Here is a 7,212-nt window from a genome sequence, read left to right as displayed (position 1 = left end):
ATAGCATTGATTGTTGTAGTGTCATCTTCTAGAAGTTTACAGTCAGGAAGTTCCCCCAGTGCCAGAGTGGAGACAGAGTCTCTCTTTCAAATAGATCTCCTTCTTCCTCAAAGGTAACCAAAAGCCCTCTTGCTTCAGTGAGAGATCTCACCCAGGTCAAGCCCTTTCTTTTCCCACCCCCCTTACCTTTATCTGACCCTCTAATCAAAGGAGTCAAGTGTTAACTGTCACAATTACTCATTTTTTTAAATGGAGTCTTACCGTGCTTTTTTTTTCATAGTAACTTTATATTTTTTAATTTATTTAATCATTGCCTTAGATTTTATAGTTGGTTTCTGCTGTACAATAGCAGTGAGCCCAGCCTGGTACTCATTATTATTATTATTACAAAAGACTTTGACTTTACAGGGAAGGAATACATGTCTCTGGCTTCCATTGCTCTCACAGCAACCCTGTGATATGAGCCGCAGATTCACGCGTAACACGTGAAGACAAAAGAAATTTCTGGCCCCAGGTCACAAAGTTACGCAAAGGCAGAGCTGGGATTCAAAATGAAATCCTCTGATCCCAAAGCCACTGGTGGGGAGACCAGAGTTGGGGGGAAGTTGCAGGTGATCTTCCAAAGTCCCCCACGGTGCACTCAGGCAGGCAAGCTGTCCTGCTGGTGAAACAAAGTGAGGGGCAGGGGGTGGTCATACTGTGGAGACATGTCCCAATCCTCTTAGTCTCTTCTCCCCAGAAAAGCAGAGTCTGTGCTCCAGATGGACACGCTCTTCCCCCCGACTCACCACCCGCCTGGACCACTGCCAGCTAAAGAGCTGGTGTCTGTCCAGTAGAGATGCTGCCACAATGGTTGCAGAAACCTTACCTGTGTCACACGTTCTAAAGTAGGTGGGGTTGAGGTGTGGGGGTGAAGGGCATTGACGCCCAGATGTGAGGAGTCCTGCAGGAGGCTGCAAAGGAGGACCTGAGTTCACACACGGCTGTGCGCTTACCTGCCCGTTGGTCTGCTCTCCTCTGTTCACTGACGATCCATCACATGCCATGCACTGCTCTAGGTGCTGGGATGCTCCGTCAGTGACAAAGTGAGCAAAATTTGCACCTGTGGAATCACAATCTGTTTTCACAAGACCCACAGGCAAAGTCGAGTTTCAGAAATGCTGATATTGGGGCATTTGGCCCCAGCAGGCCTCAGCAGGAGTTCTGGCCATGTGGGGAGATTACACTTATGAGCCTGACCTCAGCTCCTCCCCTTCCCCACTCGCCTCCTTGTCACCTGTATCCACTCCTCAGCTCAGGTTAGAGAAGCTCCGTCAACCCCCAGCTTTCCTCAGATGTCTTCCTGCGAGGCCACGAAGTTGAGCCAGCTCTGTCTCTTTGCAGCACTTCTAGTCCTTGGGGACAACCCAGGGGGAGAAACCAGAAACCAGGCCCAGGGTAAGTGCATGCTCACCTTTGCTCTCTAGGCTGGGGGTGGGGGTGATGAGGGGAGTCCATGGAAGGGGCTGGGGAGCAGGGCTGACGTGAGTGCAGCCAGCCCTCTCTGGATTTCTTCTGGGACACTAACAAATGGACGTGTTATTACATGTTCAGCTTTTAAACAAAGGTATCCCACCTCACTGAACCTGATCAGAGACCCCTCTTCTGAGACTCTCTTTTCCTGGTCACTATCTTTTTCCTAAACCTCAGTGTCGTATAATAACAAGATCCACCTTTATTTATTTATTTGGGTCCTGGTTAATGCTTCAGGCTTCCTGAAACTCTTGGGATTTACTGTTTTTCTGTAAGTCATGATATGAGTCAAGGGTGGGATCCTAGACAGTGTCTGGATGGGACTGGGTTACAGCAGACACCATCAAATGATTAGAGGGTTAGAACTACCAACCTCCATTGCCTATGGGCAGAGGAGAGGGTACTGAGATTGAGTCAATCACCAATGGCCAATGATTCAATCAACTTGCCTAGCTCCAACCCTCAGTTAAAAATCCCAAAACATTGGATTCTGAGACCTTCAGGGGAGCTGACCACACAAAGGGATTGTGAGGTGGGGAGAGTCCTGAGAGACCTTGGAACCTCTGCACCCTCGGTTCCCCATTTGTCCTATTCTTCTCCATTCGGCTGTCCCTGGGTAAAAGGCTTTCTTGAGTTCTGTGAATGGTTCTAATAAGTTGCTGAACATGGAAGGTGGGTCATGGAATCTATGAATTTATAGTGAGTTGGTCACCCTTATGAGAGACCCTGGAACTTGTGATCAACACCTGAAGTGTGGGCCACCCTCAGGGAGGGAGTCCTCACCCTGTGGCTTCTGGGTCACCTCTGTGGATTTAGTGTCAGAAAGGAATTCCCCCAGCTGGTGTGGGGGAATCAGTCGCTGTTGGTAGAGACCCCCCATATCTGGTGTCAGGGAAAAACCCAGACAGTCTTCTTCATCATTTGGGTCTGAGGTGAGATTCAGGGACAGGGGACTACTGTATTAGGAACAGTGCACTCAGAAACCTTTACCAGTTCTTTGCATTTTCAGAATTCCTGGCAGAATCAGGTAGTTTATTAAATGGGCTATGACAGGATATTGTCTTGTTCTGATGCTACCACCTACATCTATGTGTCTTGGGGCAAATTATCTGCAGTTTCCTCAGCTGAATGGTGGGGAACAGATTACATGAGTTTTTTGAAAGGCATTGTATTCAGTCCCTAGGTTGTGTCTGACTCTTTGCAACCCTATGGACCATAGCCTGTCAAGCTCCTCTGTCCATGGGATTCCCAGGCAAGAGTACTCACTCCCAGGCAAGGAGTGGGTTGCCATTTCCTTGTCCATTGAAAGGATTGCCAGTCATGAATATAGAGTTTACACAGTCATGGTCCATGATGTCCATTTTCTGCCAAAATGTTTTAGTCTGAAAGACTAAACCTTACCACCTCCCCCAAAAGAAACAAGTGTCAGATAACAATCATTTCTCTGTTATGAAATTAATCAGGGAGTTGAGTGATAGCTGAGTGTCTTCCTTCCAGAGGCAACTTGCAGGCAGAGCAAGAATGCAGTGCTGGGGTCCAGCCCCAGCAGGATCCAGGGATACCCTCAGGATGAACAGCGTTGGTGAGAGAGATTAAAGTAAAAGGAGAGAGAATGAGGTTGATATTCCTTGGTTTACACAGAAAGCCAATAAAGACCCTGACATGGGACTTGCTCTGTTCACGGAGGCCTCAGGTGCCCTCTAGATGAGGCAAAGACACAGAGCGCCTTCTGGAGAGGGTCTTAGAAGCCCGGGCAAAAAAGTGAGCTCAGAGAGCCTCTGTGCTCCAGGGGATCAGCCTGAAAAGAGAGAGAGAGAGAGAGAGAATGACATGGGGAGACCAAGTGTAGGTGGAACAAGGTCTGCAGCTTTATTTCCAAAAGGAGCTTTTATACCCTGAGTTACACATTTCCAGAAATGAAAGATGCAGGGTCATACAGAGTCAGCTCAACATTCCATCAGTTTTACCTTTATTGAAGTCAGGACATTTTCTGCATACCTTTCCATTTACAAGGGTCTTATGTTATGTACATTATCTTCTGGCCCTGTGGTCTGCTAACATTTTATGACTCTTTCCTGATAAAGGCTGGTCAACCAGAAAACTTGTTTTTTCCCTTAAAGTGTTTTTTCTTTATTTTTCTAATCTGTGTCCCCCTCAGAAAACATTCTTATGCAGCAAAGGTGCAGTGGGTTACAACAAAGAAAGAACTTATTAACTCAAGGGTCTTATGTTGCTAATGCCAAGGCTACTGCTTGTTTTTCTTACATTCTAACTATATTAACTAATGCACTCCCAGGCGCACATTGGGTAAGGGATAAGGAAACTTGGTAGCAAACTTTGGCTCAACAATGCAGTATTATTTTAATAAAACTTTTTTACTGCTCGAAGGTTATGGTTGGGATGTTGTGAATAATCATGTGTGTTAGTTGCAAGAGTATGGATAAACCTGCCAAGCAGGCTAGAATGCTAACAGAGGGGTTAGAATGGAAATACTTCTTTCAAGCCCAGGAGACTTATTAATTAGAGCCCTAAGTTGATTTTCTTCAGAGAAAGGTGGTCGGGCATAGCCCCCTGTTAATGTCAGAAGAGTTGGTGAAAAGTATAATATAGTAAACAGTAGACAGACAGACTTTGGTTTCAGGGTAGATGCTCGAGCAGGTCCAGGGAGTCCCTCGAGTCCTGATTCACCTTGCCTGTCAGTTCTCCTCTGCATGACCTTGTCATGGGTGGGATCTCCCATGCTGGTTCCTGGCAATGCAGTACTTCCATGAGTCTGCTCGTTGGGGCCAAGACTGCTTTTTCCAGGCTGGTAAAATATCAGTCAAGACTCAATGCCCTTCTGGGCTTACTTTGTGGCTCAGCTGGTAATGAATCTGCCTGCAATGTGGGAGACCTGGGTTCAATCCCTGGGTTGGGAAGATCCCTGGAGAAGGGAAAGGCTACCCACTCCAGTATTGTGGCCTGGAGAATTCCGTGGACTGTTCAAAGAGTCAGACACGACTGAGCAACTTTCACTCCACTTCACCAATGCCCTTCTTCTTGCCCAGTCAGGCTCTTATTTTATTTTCCTATCAGGATATAGAAAGTTATAAGTATACTCATAATTATATAGACAGGCATCATCATCAGATAATATGAATTTTATTATATCCAGTCTCTTCAATACACTTGGCATGAATATGAAAAGGGAGATTTATTCCTTTGACAAATATCCATTAAATCCTTCTGCTTTTTTTCCTCAAAAGCCATATTTCTTGAAATAGGGAGGCAGCTGAATACAAAACATAGTAAAATAATATGACATCTGAGAGGGTGACAAACAAAAAAAGGGGGAAATCCTATGGCAGGTGGTGATGAATGTCATGAAGAAAGAGAGTATGGGGATACAGGAGGCTGTACAGGGTCAGAGAAACCCTCTGTGATAAGAAGATATTGAGTAGAGGCTGCTAAAAATGAGCCTGGTGTGTTTGAGCAGCAGCCAGGATCAGAGTGGCTGGAGGGGAGGGGAGTGGAAGGCGATGAGGCAGAGAGGCCATGGGGACAGGTCGTGAGGAGCCTTATAGGACTTTGTAAGAATCTGAATTTGACTCTGAGAGAGCTGGGAGTCGTGAGGGATTGGTCAAGCGAGCAATGGGATAGGAGTCCGGTTGTAACAGGGTCCCTGTGGCTGCAGTGTGGAGAGTGGCCTCTAGGGGGCGAAGGGCAGAGAGAGAGGCCCCTGGGCAAGCTGCTGCAGTGGTCCACGTGAGTCATGTTGGAGTGTGTATCTGTGTTGATCCCTGGGTTGATCTTAGTTCTCTTGAAGAACATGAATGACTTGCTCTGTTGAGGTTTCTGTGGAGGCTTCATCACACCTCATGAATCATTAAATATTTAGCCATTTGTGATAGATTCAACCTCCCCATGTGGGGACAGGGAAAGGGGGAAAGTGGGAGTGAAAATATGACCACCTAATCAGGTAGCACAGTGGTAGAGAATCCTCTTGCCACTGCAGGGGACAATGCCATTGGTTTGATCCTTGGCTCGGGAAGATCCCCTGGAGAAGGACATGGCAACCCACTCTAGTGTTCTTGCATGGGGAATCCCATGAACAGAGGAGCCTGGCGGGCTACTGTCCATGGCTTTGAAAAGAGTCAGACATGACTGAGTGACTAACACTTAGGAGCTTTGTGGTGGGAATGGGATGAAGACCAAATTAATGATTCTTATCAAAGTCGCAATGTCAGTATTTCCTCAATATTCTAATATTCCTGTGCCCATGATGTAACCAAAGTGAACACAATGGTGTGTTTTCTTCCATGCCTTTCTCCATTATAGCATAACACCATCTCACTTTTTCTCAATGGTGAAAACTTTCAACCATACATGTATGTACAGAAAATAGTATTATAAACCTATGGACATTTGTCCAGCTCCAATCATTATCAACATATGGAGAATATTCTTAAAATGTATCCTCTTTTTAGATGTGTTTTGATGCTAATAAATGGCATCATGCCAATTCATCTATAAATATTCAGTAACAATATGGAATTATTTACAATATCATCCTATCATTGTCATGCCTAACCACATTAATGATAATGTCCGGGAAGTAGAGCATCAAACAACCTGTTCATATTTCACCTCCCTGCACCCCTACCACTCTCTATTGCAAACAAACTGGGGATTTCAGTTGTTCATCTTGTAGACTGAGCTTTGATGACCATCCTCTTCTCTGACCCTTCCGTGTCTGCAGCCCTGCAACCTAACTTCTGCCTGGCCTTCTGCAAGAGTCCCAGCAAGGCCAAAATAATCAACTGCTTCTACATTGCCAAGTCCAGGTTCTCTGAGACCTTTGTACATGGCAGCTGCAACACTAAGAACAAAAACTTTAAAATGGGGGAGGATTGCATGAGGATCTGTGGTAGTGCTATCAGATCCTGGGGTGAGACAGGGGGCAAGGCATGGAGGGAGGGGAAGGGCAGGGTAAAGAGATAGAGCTCAGGGGACCACACACCCCTAACAACCCCCCAGTGACTTTTCTCCTTGATGCCTCCCTGGAGAAGTGGCTGTAGTATCCAAGAACAAGGCATGTCCTCCATGGGCCAGTGTGACAAAAGGTCACCCCTATAAGCCCCATCATCATAATCTGATTCTACTCACATGCTCCCATTTTTCAGATGGGAACACTGAGTCAGTCACTCTGGAGAGGAGGTCACAGTGCTCCTGAGAGCCCCACCTAACCTGCAAAATTCATTTGCTCTTTGTTGGTCACCTCAGTCCTGGGAGGACTGTGGTTGCATATTTCTGGGATGGTCAGGGTGTATGGTGTCCACGTCTGGGTCTTCAGAGATGTCAGTCAGCAAAATCCTCTCTCTTTTCAGAGAACCTGTGGACTGTACTCCCCGGGAATGCTGAAGGTTAAGGAATAATCTCCCAGGTTGGGCTCTGGCTGCTTCTGAAAAAGTTCTGCCTCCTCCTCTTCCTTCTCAACCTTTCCATTCTCAGCAGAAATCTGCCTCTTTCCTTCCCCCTATGGGCCTGCTTGCTTTATTTCTGTCTCATCCAGTTTGCTCTAAGCACCATGAGAGCAAGCCTTCTCTTTGTCCCTAGAACTTTGCACAGTTCCTGGCACAAAGGTTACAGTCCATGAATATTGGAGGAAGGAAGGAAGGAATGCAGGAGACAAGCTCCTCATGACTGGAGTGAATCCAGGAT

The sequence above is a fragment of the Bubalus bubalis genome, chromosome 14 (genome assembly GCF_019923935.1).
Source record: "Bubalus bubalis isolate 160015118507 breed Murrah chromosome 14, NDDB_SH_1, whole genome shotgun sequence".
NCBI lineage: Eukaryota > Metazoa > Chordata > Mammalia > Artiodactyla > Bovidae > Bubalus > Bubalus bubalis.
The sequence above is the reverse complement of the archived record's forward strand: the minus strand, read 5'-3'. Positions refer to the sequence as shown.